This window comes from Hyaena hyaena, unplaced genomic scaffold, assembly GCF_003009895.1.
Source record: "Hyaena hyaena isolate Hyena2069 unplaced genomic scaffold, ASM300989v1 scaffold_342, whole genome shotgun sequence".
In the NCBI taxonomy this organism is placed as follows: Eukaryota; Metazoa; Chordata; class Mammalia; order Carnivora; family Hyaenidae; genus Hyaena; species Hyaena hyaena.
The window spans coordinates 26,299-40,070 of NW_024080974.1; the positions used below are offsets into that span (position 1 = coordinate 26,299).

The 13,772-nt window shown below is 34.5% G+C and overlaps 1 long non-coding RNA gene across 2 annotated transcripts; it reads right to left on the reverse strand.

Moving 5' to 3' along the window:
• Nucleotides 1-2,365: 2,365 nt before the first annotated feature.
• Nucleotides 2,366-8,455, reverse strand: LOC120243417. Of its 2 annotated transcripts, none has more exons than XR_005531310.1 (4): nucleotides 8,302-8,455; nucleotides 3,925-4,031; nucleotides 2,515-2,761; nucleotides 2,366-2,409 (listed from the first exon to the last, which is right to left on the reverse strand). It is a non-coding gene; the product is annotated as an uncharacterized LOC120243417 (long non-coding RNA). The 2 variants fall into 2 exon arrangements; XR_005531309.1 differs by having other exon boundaries at nucleotides 2,515-3,029.
• Nucleotides 8,456-13,772: the final 5,317 nt, after the last annotated feature.

Genomic DNA, 13,772 nt, shown 5'->3' on the forward strand with positions numbered 1-13,772 from the left:
ACTTGTGAAATAAATATAATTAGATAATACTTTTATCTTGTAAGTGACACTAATGTATAATAAGTCAAAGCACTAGAATTGAAAGTTAGAGGAGAGGCAACTTAGTATCTTGTAGAAGTATCAGTGAACTAACAGGACCATTGATTGTCATTAACTGGGTATGTAGAAGTCATTAGATTGTGTTCCTTCTCAGCAATCTCATCTGGAAGGTAGAACTGATGTACTTCCAAAGGTGGCTGAGAATCAAATAAGATGCATGTGCATAAAAGTATTTTGAAAGGTGTAATGCACTCTGTAAATGTAAGGTATTGACTGAAAAATATCTTCTACTCATCTTATACATTTCAAATAAAAAGTTATAGTCACCATTTTTGAACTAGAAATAGTGACAAAAATAATAAATTTTAACCTCAGAGACAGAAAGTAAATACCTTGTAACTTTGGAAAAAGAGACTCTTCACATAGATCTTGGAAACTGGAAGTAAGAAGGATTCTGTGCATTCTCATACATTACTGGCAAGAATGCAGAATGGTAAAACCCCTGTGGAGAATTTAATAATACCTAACAAAATTGCATATGCACTTGCTCTTGGACTAAGGAAAATTGCTTCTAGGAATCCTTCCTGAATATATGTCTCTATGAGTGTGAAATAACATAGGGATTACAGGATTGTTTTTAACAGCAAACAGAAACAAATAGAGTAGTTGAATAAACTGACATATTCACATAGTGGAATACAACGCAACTGTGGAGAGCGGAAGGAAGATGTCTGTAAACTGATATTGAATGATTTCAGGGCATATTACTAACTGAAAAAATTCAAGTACTTATAATATTCTACCTTTTGTATGAAAATAGGAATAAAAGGAATAGGAAGGATAAACCAGAAACTAAGGAAAATTGTTAACCTTTGGAGGTAGATAGATAGGAAAGAGCTAGGTCTGGAGAAGGAAAAGTCCAGTGAGTCTAAAGTATCTTTTTGTGCCTTAAAGCTGAAGAGCCAAAAATTAAGTCCTCCATTAAGAGAAACCTCGGGCTGCACGTAGCCCCAGTCCCAGTCCCAGGAAAAGCCTCAGACTGTTCAAGGCTAAACCCATCCTCAGGCCGCCCTCAGTTCAGTTAATCAAAAAGAAAAAAAGAAAGAAAAAGAAACATTCCTATGGTCTGAGTCAAGGCTGGAAACTGCAGATACAAACTAGCCCATTTCTCACCACTTGTCTGAACCCCACATGGGCCCTTCGAACTCACCTCACAATTGGTCATTTTCAAAGGATTCTCAAGAGTCATGATTGGGTCCCACAAAAAGTAATGAACACTTCACAGATACTGAATGGTCAAAGCTGTAATTGTAACTGGTGCTTATGTGATGATGCTACATGTACTGTAACACCCCCATCCCTTACTCCTTAAAAACCCTGTTCGCTATTGTTCTTCGCTTCACCTTGCTGCCATGACACCGGCAGGCTGGTGAGCCCCTGCTCGAGCTTGTAATAAAGACCCTTTTGTACTTGCATCGGTGCCGGCTCCTTGGAGGTCTCTGGGACTCATGATTCGGGCACAACAAAGCAAGTACTCAAAAACTAACAGATTCCTGTAGAAAAGACACAAGAGCCAGCTTGAAAAGGTTTCCACTGACCAAATTTGGCACAATTTATGCATCAGGAGAAAAATAACTTTTTTATTTTAGAATACTTTACACATTTTAAAGTCTAGAGATACACACACACGCACACACACACACACACACACACACACACATGGAGTATGAAAAGGAGGCTCTGAGCTGTCAGCAGAGTCCAGTGCGAGCTCAAACCCATGAACCATGAGATGATGACCTGAGCTGAAGTCGGTGGCTTAACCGACTGAGCCTCCCAGGTGCTCCTAAAGAAGTTCTTTTTTTTACAAAAGAATGACAGTCCATAAAGGTAGGTAGAATGACAGAAGGTCATCACCTTATAACCTGCAGGCTGATTAATTCAAACAAAAGCCATCCATCAGCCATACAATGAGTTAAGAGAAGCTACTTTAGCCCTAGCATCAGGCAGCCTAGTTTGTGGAAACTTATTTGGCATATGCCAAAGAGTCTAGAGCTTAAAAATCAGAGAGAGCTTAAACATGGGTATTGAGGATGTCAGGTACCTTCTTCTAACAATATTTAGGGATTTATTATTAAAATTCACTTTAGAAATTTTTCTTACTCAAATATTCCATGCTTATGTAAATGATAGCAGATAGACATAAACCATTCAACCTTTTGTCAAAAATCATCTTTAAAGAAACTCACTACAATATAAAGATATTTTGCCTTAGGAACTTTATCCATATTAGAGTAGGTACTAATCATTTCTTCATTTAAATTTTTCACCTGAATTGAGTGCCTCATTCACTTCATCCTAGCCTTGAATACTCTATAAAAGAGGAAAAAGACACTGCTGGAGGCAAAAAAGGAAACACTCCCAGTTTACCCTTATTCAAAAAATAATAATAATAATAATGAACACTCACTAAGTTACCTTAGCTTGTGTGATTCCTACTGACTGGTGGTGTTCCATGTTCAGAAATGATGGTTCTATAATGGAGCTGAACAACTGTGGTTCTTCCACCCTTTGGAATTTCACCAGATTTTTAATTGTGTACTGTCCAGAGAGTCTACCATTGTCTGAATTTCTCTTTCTTACATCATGGTCATGACCCATACCACTTCTGTCAGCTGTTCACTTTCTCTTCATTTCGATCATCTGTGTAGATCAGTCATCATATCTATCAACAGTAGGGTGGTCCGGATTACTTTCTAGACCCTAAAGTTTCATTTCAACTTGAGAATGTATGGTTTTTATGAATCAAACATAAAGCAGGTAGAGAAAATTACTGTGACGATGCTAGCTTAGTAAGTTGAATATTACTTTTACTTTGTAGGCCCCTGGCTTAGTCTGAAGTTTGAAGGTGCATTGAATATTATCTCTACTAGTCTCCCAAAGGATGTTGCCAGTCTTTTGAATTAAACTTGAATAGGGTTGATTTGTATTCCCTGTTAATCAAAATTTGAAATGTTGACATTAGAAAATTTCATTCAGTGCTAATTATATATGACTTTTATGAAAGTTAGGAAGGAAAGAATCCTACATTTTAAAGTTTAGTATCAGTCTAAAGCCCTATGAAAACAATAGTGAGTAGCTTAATAAGCCATCTTAATTAGATGCCTTAATAAAACTAACCAGTTATTCTAGCTTGCTGCGTTTCACTTGCCAGTATGAAAATCAGTGACTTGCTTCCTCCATCATTAATTGAAACTTTTCTGGGTTTAAAATGATGAAAAACCTCAGTAGTGTTACAACAGAGTTTCCTAGCCTTTCTTGACTCTTGAATCCCTTTGGTAGTAACACATATTCTCTAGGTAAAACTGTGAGCACCACTTTTGGTTGATATAAGAAAAAGAAGTTAATTTGCATTGATTTATAATTTTATTTAAGTACAATCTTTAATATTCATAATATGTAACATCACATGGTATTTGACTTATTTCTACCATATGAGAAAAAACATCATTTATTAAGTTTTATAATGGTGTATTGTGTGGTTTAGAGACTAAATACATGTTAAAAAGTATATTAAAATTTAGTAACATTAAATAACTGCTTGTGAGATAATATTTGGAATTTTTAACATTTTACTTTATTTTTAATGTTTTACTTTTAAAAGGAAATAATAGAGTTTTCTCAGCCTCCATTTGCTGGAATATCTCCACAAATAGCACATTATAGATATTTTTGTCTTTATCTCAATGTAGGTAAGATTAATTTAAGTTTAATTATTATTCCAGTATTTTTTGTCCTTTTTTTTTTTTTTTTTTTTAGTAACAGCTACTAAATAAGGTGATAAGAGAACACAATTTCAAGAGCTGGTGAAGAGAATAAATAACTTACAGATTTCTCATTACCCCCACATTAATTTGTGTCTCAGCATCAATGTACTTTCTGCTTCCTCTAAGTATTTAGGGGTCTGTTAGTGGTGGAAATTAAATAGTTTACAACTGAAAAAGAAAAGAAATATTGTCAAAAACAACATGTTGACCACCTTTTTCAACTAAATTATTAACCACCTCAGGTTGAGTTATGAACATGCTGTGCTGATCTTTCCTTAACCTCCACCTTGCTCATTCATATGCAGTCACAAATTATCAAAGTAATCCATTTTAAAAGGCAAAATAAAATAAGCAAAAATGTTGAATAATAATTTTATGCTTTTACTTCAAAAATGGAACTCAGAGCAGACATTACCACCTTTACGTGCTCTCCTATGAATTTTTAAGTTACAAAAGGAGAAAATGATGTTTAGAGAATTTCATTATATAATTTTGCACACCTTTTTTGCTCATCAATTTTAACACTATACTATTTAAAGGACATTTATTTTTCTCAAAAATACATTTTTAAATGCATGAAAATATTAAAACAAGGATTCTTTAGAATACATGAGCCAGTCACAACGATCCATCTGGCCATTTGTACTTTATTTTGAAAATGTTCAGTCATGATGTGAAGTTCATCCTGTAAAATCTGAGTATGGCTCATTATCCAGGATAACCACCTTTATGGAAATCCATTCGATGGACTATTCAGTCAAGATCAGAAAACCACTTAAACATATTATACAGTGGCATATACGTGTGTTATTACCTTAAAGTATGGTAAGGAAAATATAGATGTTTCTGTGTATTGTGTATCACTGTGTATTATTCAGTTTCCTGTAACATGAATGCTGTTATTTAAATAAAACAATAGTAAGAATACTAAAAAAAACACATTTTTTAAATGTTTATTTTAAATGTTTATTTTTAGACAGAGAAACAGAATGCAAGCAGGAGAGGGGCAGAGAGGAAGGAGATAGAGAATCCGAAGCAGGCTCCAGGCTCTGAGCCATCATCAGTACAAAGCCCAATGTGGGGCTTGTACTCGTAAACCACGACATCATGACCTGAGCCGAAGTCGTATGCTTAACCAACTGAGCGACCCAGGTGCCCCTCTCAAAAATACATTTTAAAATACTTTATTTACTATCCCCCAAAACATATAAAGTCAAATAAATTACCTGAATTAGTTAAATTAGGATATAAACTATTGAAAAAATAAATCATTTCCTGGAGTGTTCTAGTGTATTAAATAAATGTTAATTGTTTCTTTACATATTTTCAAAAAAGAGAACATTGTTTGGAAAAGGAAATTTAATAGTTCATTATAGAATAATTAACTGTATGCTTTTAAAAATTAAGTAAATATTTTTCTCATCATGAGCAAAGCATACAACTCTAAGACCTCATTTGCTTGTGTGGGTTGACTGAATAAACACTAATCTTTGCTACTCCAGCTTATACCTTTTTTCTTTCCTGTGCCAACACTCTGATTTTGCTCTAAAGTATTCTACAACTTGCTGTTATATGATATTAGCCCAGAGCTAGCTTTTCCAGTTTAGATCTGAGTATGCTTAGTATATCCTGTAACTAATAAATCAATAAAGCCTCTTTGTAATGTACAAACTCCTATCTCTATGAAGCAATTATAGGCAAACTGTAAATGAACACATAGTCCAAGAAAGGTATGTTGTCATTTTATTGACTCTGAAAACATTTGTTTTTCATAGAATACATCATTTATTGTTTGGTATAAATTAATTATAGCGTTGCTTATAATTTTTTGAATAATAAATCCAGTGGATAGTAAAACAATAAAAATGTTTATATCCTAAGAGTACATTTTAATTATTCTGAAGAGCTACATGTTAGTGGTATCTTTGAACAAATTAATAAATATGAATCATATTTCTTATTTAGAGAATGAAACTGAGACCTGTTAATAAAATTTTTATCCTTAGTAATTGAATTTTATATTGGTTTCATACATTTTCTGTATCATATTATGATAGATAGCAAAAATGCATTGAAGACTTTATTTTTTTTAAATTTTTTTTAATGTTTTATTTATTTCTAGGAGTGAGAGAGAGAGAGACAGCGTGAGCAGGGGAGGGTCAGAGAGAGAGGGAGTGACAGACTCCGAAACAGGCTCCAGGCTCTGAGCTGGCAGTCAGCACAGAGCCCGACGCGGGGCTCGAACCCACGAACCGCGAGATCATGACCTAAGCGAAAGTCGGACTCTTAACTGACTAAGCCACCCAGGCGCCCCTATCTTATTCAATTTTATTTTATTTTATTTTATTTTATTAATGTTTATTTCTAGGAGAGAGAGACAGAGCGAGCAGGGGAGGGTCAGAGAGAGAGGGAGTCACAGACTGAAACAGGCTCCAGGCTCTGAGCCGGCAGTCAGCACAGAGCCCGACGCGGGGCTCGAACCCACGAACCGCGAGATCATGACCTAAGCGAAAGTCGGACGCTTAACCGACCAAGCCACCCAGGCGCCCCTCTTATTCAATTTTAAATAATTCCTACTCAGTGTAACATTTCATTACTCAGTGCAATTTGATCAAGTCTTAAGATTGTACTTCCATGATAAAAGATTGCTTTGGTACTGTTTTCCTGATAGATTTTATCACTTTTAGAAGTAGCCCTTTTGACTCCTAGTGGTTGTTTGTATTTATCATTGGTTTAATTGATGTAGAGGTCCTAATTAGTTATTATAAAGTGAAAATCTAAACATGAACCTTTATAGTTGGGTCGGTTGAGGAGGTAAATAGTTGAGTTATAACAACCATGCCAAATACAAATATGAGACTTTTTTCAGATCTCAAAATCTGATGTGTTTCATTCTAAATAAAAAAGGTGAAAGAGGAGAACATTCCTAATGGATGAAAGGCCATGATTTAAATATTTTCCCAATTTAGTTATAGTAGCAGGATCTTGAACAATTTTTATTCATGTCTTTATTCAACAAATATTTTTTAAACAGGTACTATGTGTCACGTAGTGAGACTGTTAGGGAAAGAAGCTGGGACCAAAAGTATAAATGGACACTGGCCAGGGGAAAACCTTCCATGTGGAAGCAAAGCAAAGACCTTGGCACATTTGATACACTGAAGGACGATCTTTGCGCCAGATGATAGCTTGGACCATAAAAGGAGGATAGAGTAGTATGTAGAGTCAGATCTTAAAGAACCTTGGAACCCTTGTTAAGGATTTTTTTTTTTCTGTTAGTTTTCATTTTTAAACTTTCTCTTAGAAGCAGTCTCCATTTATAAACTTGATAAATTATAATCAGAGAACATGTTCTCATTTGCATTTTGAAAAGATCGAAAGGCCGCAGTGTGAAGGATAGTTTGTAATGGGAGAAGTGTAGAAGTAGAGAGACACATTAAAAAGGAATGAGAAATTGTAGTGACTTTGGCCAGAGGACTGTCCTCGGAGATGGAGAGAAGAAGGACTTGAGAGCTACATGGCCTCTAGGCAGTAGACTTTCTGGATGGGATGCAGGTGTCAAGAAGAACTCCCAAATTTTTGTCTTGAGCAACCTGATAGATGGAAATACTGTTTATTAGAATTGGAAAGACTAGAGGAAGAACAGAGTTGAAATGGAAAGGTATTTTATCAAGTTTAATTTGAGTAGTATGTGAGACACCAAGTAGATATTCTTATTGATAACTTTATTTCTCAAAGAAGGACTTAACAGATTGAACTTCAAATTGTCAGTACATCCAGTTGAGTAGATAGTTGGGATTTATATTAGTTATATTTATTATAAAAAATTTCTAATGAAAAGAGGATAACCTGCAGTTCTCTTTTATGATAATCATACAATTAGGCTATATGAGGTCTGATACCATCTTGTGATGTGTTTAATATCTACAATACCAGGCATGATCCAAGACATGAATTAGTGTATTTCCCTTCCAATAGAATAGATCATTTTTATCTGAAAGTTTTCATTGAACCATCTTGCCAAGAATTAGTTCAGGTTTTAAAATTCTGTCATTCACACATATGTAGCAGTATTTTGTGCCAGAAATCTTCTTTGCTCTATGTATTTCCTGCTAATAATGAACTTGTATCATATTAAAAGATACAATGGATACATATTAACCAGACTGGTATATAATTTGAAACCATAATTTTATGTTATATTTTGTTTCAGAACAAAAAAAAATGTTTTGCTTTTGAGATTTATATTAGTTCAGTTATCTATTGCTGTGTAACAAATTACCTCAAAACTTAGTGGCTTAAAACAATTATTATTTCACAGTTTCTGTGGGTCAGGATTCTCAGTGCAGCTTCGCTGGGTCCTCTGACTCTGGGTCTTTCACAAGGCTGCATCATCTCAAGGCCTGACTGGCTGAGATGTCCTTTCTGGATAACTTACATGGCTGTTGTCAGGATTAAGTTCTCACAAGCTCTTCCACTGCTAGACTACAGCATCAGTTCCTCTCATTCTCAAGACTTCAAGGCCTTTGGTTCCTTGCTATGTGAGCCTCTCCATATACCATTTCACTACATAGCAGGAAGCTTTATCCAAATGAACAAGCAGGGGGTTGAGAGGGAAAGATGGATGGAACTCACAGCCTTTTGTTACCTAATCACTGAAGTAATATCCCATCACTTACGCCACATTCTATTCATTAGAAGCCAAATCAGTATGTCCAGTCCACACCAGTGGGGATGGGATTACACAGTGGTGTGAATACCAGGAGGCAGGGATCATTGGGAGCCATGTCAGAAGCAGCCTCCCAAGAAGTCTTTTAAAAGTTAAGTTACTTTTATGGGGCCTTAAGTAGCTGAAAATTGGTGGTCTGTAAGACATCCAGTTAATCATGTTGCTTCATGAGCAGTGACAGTTGTGGGAAAATGCACAACCACAATCCAACCTTAGTATACCGTCACAATCCTCTGATAACCTACAAGATCCTGTCTAAAGAAACCAATGGTCATGGCAGGGTCAAAACTCCTACAGAAACCAAAGCCTGAGCCAAAATTAAGTACCAAGAATCATGCATATTCAGAAATAGATCATGAACAGAGCAGCTAGTGGAATCTGTCTGTGGTGCTCTCAGTTCTGGATAGCTTCCCACTTACACATTTCAATTTTAAAACTCTAAGTGCAGTTAGCTAATAAAAGAAACAAGGAAGGAGGAATTAGAGTTTTACTTCTTTTAGATGAATATGAATACAGAGAATCTGAGTTGAATTTAAACCAGCTTAAACAGTAAAAATGAGAAAAATAAATAATAATAAAATAAAATAATGGGCCAGGGGTCAGGAGAAGCGCACAGCTATGGTAAACCTAGAAAACCAGTCAGTATTATTTGAATATATGTTGAAGTATAGCAGTTTTATTGGCACTTCAAATCTGTATTGATGCTATTAATGATGATAAGCATGGTTTAAAAATTCAATAGCAGAACGCCTGGGTGGCTTAGTCGGGTAAGCGTCCGACTTTCACTTAGGTCATGATCTCGCGGTTCGTGGGTTCGAGCCCCACATCGGGCTCTCTGCTGACTGCCAGCTCAGAGCCTGGAGCCTATTTCAGAGTCTGTATCTCCCGCTCTCTCTGACCCTCCCCTGCTCACGCTGTCTCTCTCTCTCTCCTAGAAATAAATAAAAATATTTTTAAAAAATTAAAAATTCAATAGCAATGGAAATTTAGCCAAAAAAAAGTTATCAAATAGAAGTATTTAAACACTGAAGAATATTTGTAAATTAAATGTAATGGTTAACATAAAAGAGTAGCAAAAATACGTTCAGATAATAATAAGCATGGTTATTACCACATAAGAAATGTTAGTGAATGGACAAAATATTTGGGTAACAGAAGACTAAGAAGAGCTTTAAATAATGAATGAGGATAGTGCCTGCACTTTTCTATGTACGTTGAGTTATCTGAAGGTACTTAGAAAATGTCTTGGGACTGTATTTCTTCTTCTGTTCTGCAATTCAAATATTATTTCAATCAAGTATGTACTGCTCATCAAGCATTGAGATAGACACTGGGTATCTACCCAGTGGAAATCACTGGTAAATAAGATTAAAGAGAGCAGCACCTGCTGTCACTGAGTTTACAATCTAGAAAAGGATATTGACAAGTAAACATTAATTATAATAAGGAAAAAATGTATGGTACTGGAGGGGCACTAGGAAACCTCGGGCCAGTCACGGGAGGTTTTATAGTTATAAAAAGCATGCACATTCCATTTACTCTGTGGGTTATGTTTCTAGGAGTCTTGATTACCAGTTAGAAGGAGGTGCCATAGAAAATGGTCTAAAATTGAAGATTCAGCCTCTTCCCTAAAACATGATTGTGAAATATCAAATATGCTATGGCATATGTACAATATTCACCTACTAAAGAAATAACACAGAACCTAATTGTATCCACATCCTTCATTTAAAGCCCTTGGGGCTATATGTGTTTCAGAATTTAGAATTTTTCAGATTTCATGAAGGCAATATGATGTATATAAAACACCAGCTCTTCTAGAGATGCACAAATGTAAGCAAACGTATGAATATATCTGCAATGAAGAATATGCATTGTCACCCTCGATCAGGTTTTCCTGCTTCATGAGTTTGCAGGAAACTTATAAAAATATTTGGCTCTTAAGAGCTTTATGAATTTTGGAATTGTACATTAAAGGATTAATAGCCTCCTTTTGCATAAAAAGGTAGTTGGACTTGCTCAATTAACAATAAGGATGCCTGGTGAAATTTTTACACTATCGTTATGCTATATACCAGTCATTCTTTGAAATTAAGGAAAAAGACTCACCCACTCCTCTTTAATGGTATATTGACTATTTTTCGTACTGGGGAGTTTCAATGGGAAAAAGGAGAGAATATTCCTGTGCCTTCTTTACCACAGTATGTTGAAGAGATTATGGCACATCAAAAATTGTTTAAGTTTTAGGGACAAAAGAATCACAAAAGAATGCGAACTGCCTTAAAATTGGAATTTTGTTAACTTTATTGAATATTAGCCTCTCCAAACTAATATTTATACCAAGGCTCTGGTCGGGATAGTTGTTGCATATATGCTGCTTTATAACACCAGAGGGTATAATAACATAATGGAGTAGGCTGAGTTTATTTTGAGGACTTTTTCACAGGGTAACTTTTAATATTTCAACATTTTCTCCAAAACTTTATTTCATTGTAGTTAAAGTTTTTTTTCCGGATTTTATAAGTCACTTAAGTTCCATATTTAGTGAGATGCATAACCACCTATTAGTTGGGTTAAATAAAAAGGAAAAAATCAAATACCACACATTAAAAATTTTTTTGAAAGAGGGATTTGTGGTTTTATCTGCAAAAGATGTCCTTTTATTTATTACAGGCTCCAGCTAGCTTTTGAGGGATGGGCCACTAAAGGAAAGGACAAACTAGAAATAATTAAAACTATTTTTAGAGCATCAGGTTTTCATTGAAGCTCAAATACGAGCTGTTTTGACCTTCTCTGTAGAGATTTTTTTCCTCACAATTCTGTGACTGTGGTCACTTTTAAGCAAAGCATTTTGCCTATCACAAATAAAAATCTATACTGATGTATGCAAGAAAAATGAAGGCAAATTTGTATTTTTTCAGTGCTAAAAAAATTAACTTTGAAATCATAGTCTCGAAAACATTCTCAGTTTCCTTACATTCTTTCAAATATATAAGTACTAATGGTTAATTTTTAGCCAGTGCAAAACATTATAAAATTATAATTTGAATCTTTAAAAAATTTCTCTATGCATACATCTTTTACCAGCTAGAGTGCAGATTCTGTGAGAAGAGAATCTGGGTTTGCTTTGCTTTTTTGTTTTTGCTTTTGTTATTTTAATCTGCTGTTAACAAACAATGTTACAAATGAGCAGCCTTCTTTAAACATATTTACATAGTTTTTCAATTCTTACAAAATTTCTAGAAATGAAAAGCAAAGTTTCAAGAAAGTGTCCCTTTTTAATTCTAAGTATTGCCAAATTGTTCTTTTAAAAAGTTAAATCAACAACTAATAATTTATAAGAATGCTCATTCCCCAGTTTACACTATTTAGTATTATTAAGGGTTTTAACATTCCAGTCTGAAAGATGAAAAATTACATCTCATTTCAATATGCACTACTTTAATTATGAATAAAGTTAACCAGCTTTTTATATTTTTATTTACAATATATTTTTATTTTTATTTGAACTTCCTGTTCATGACTTTTTCCCATTTTTATATTGTATTGTTTATTGATTTCAGACCTCTTTTTTTTTTTGATTTTTTTAACTTTTTAAAATTTATTTCTGGGAGAGAGAGAGACAGCACAAGCAGGGGAGGGTCAGAGAGACAGGGAGACACAGAATCTGAAACAGGCTCTAGGCTCTGAGCTGGCTGTTGTCAGCACAGAGCTTGACGCAGGGCTTGAACCCATGAACCATGAGATCATGACCTGAGCCAAAGTCGGACACCCAACGAACTGAGCCACCCAGGCTCCCCACAAGACCTCTTAAGGTAGTAAATAAATCAGCTTCTTATTAAAAGTACTGTGAACATTTTTCCCCATTTCAAACTTTGCTTAAATTCTATTTTTCAACAGAAAAGTTAAGTATTTTTTTTTTTACAGTATCAGGTTTGTTAAAATGTGGTATTTTATGATAACTAAGACAGCTTGCCTTCTCTTGCATTGTTTATTTGAGGTTTTGAGGTTTTTTTTTATTATTACTTATGATTATCTACCTAGAAAAAGTACTAGAAATATTTATAAACATCTTTGTGTTCTTTTTTTCTTTTAAACAAAAGGTTGTTTTTATTAATTGGCAGCCCACTGGGCTTTTATACCTTAAAGCTAATTCAGGTTGGTTTATCTTTACAAATAAACTATTTAGTCATGTTCTTCAGCCATAAATCTCCCCTTCCAAAGTAAATATCCTGCATAGACAGAACAAACAGGATCAAAACACAATAGAAAATTTGAATGCTTAGGTGCTGGATTGGCTTCATTTGGGTGTGAGAGATGAAAGGAAAGTACCTGAGAGAGCCTTGACTGTGTAAGGAAATCTGTCTCTTTCAATTCAAATTATTGTTTTAAATATTGTGAATACTTAACAAAAGTGTACAGCCTACAGCCACATAGAACTTTTAAGTTCTCTGTCAGTATCATGGAATTCCTACATCTGAGAAGAGTTCAGCAAAAAATTAATGAGAAGGGGAAGAGAAAGAAAGAGGTTGCATTTCTGTCCTAAATGCCCTCTGTTCACTTTAGTAGTTATATACCTGTGTTCATCCTTACCAAGAGATACAGTAATTAATATTGTTTTGATAGGCCAAATATCTTTAAAAACTTTTTTAACTACAATCAATATATTCCAAACTACTGAAACAATTTACATGAATTCCTGAAAAAATTTTAAATATCACTAAACACTCCAGTTTGTCTTCAGATCATATAAATATTTTGCCTTTTAAATATCACTAAGCAACTTGACATTCTTAAAAATTTTTTCATATATCAGCCAGCATCACTCTGATTCCCAAGCCAGACAGAGATCCAACAAAAAAAGAGAACTATAGGCCAATATCCTTGATGAATACGGATGCAAAAATTCTCAACAAGATCCTTGCAAATCGAATCCAGCAGCATATCAAAAGAATCATCCACCAAGATCAAGTGGGATTCATTCCTGGGTTACAGGGCTGGTTCAACATTCGCAAATCAATCAATGTGATACATTATATCAATAAAAGAAAAGATAAAAACCATATGATCTTGTCAATAGATGCAGAAAAAGCATTTGACAAAATACAGCATCCCTTCTTAATAAAGACTCTCGAGAAAGTTGGGATAGAAGGAACCTACTTAAACATCATCAAAGCCAT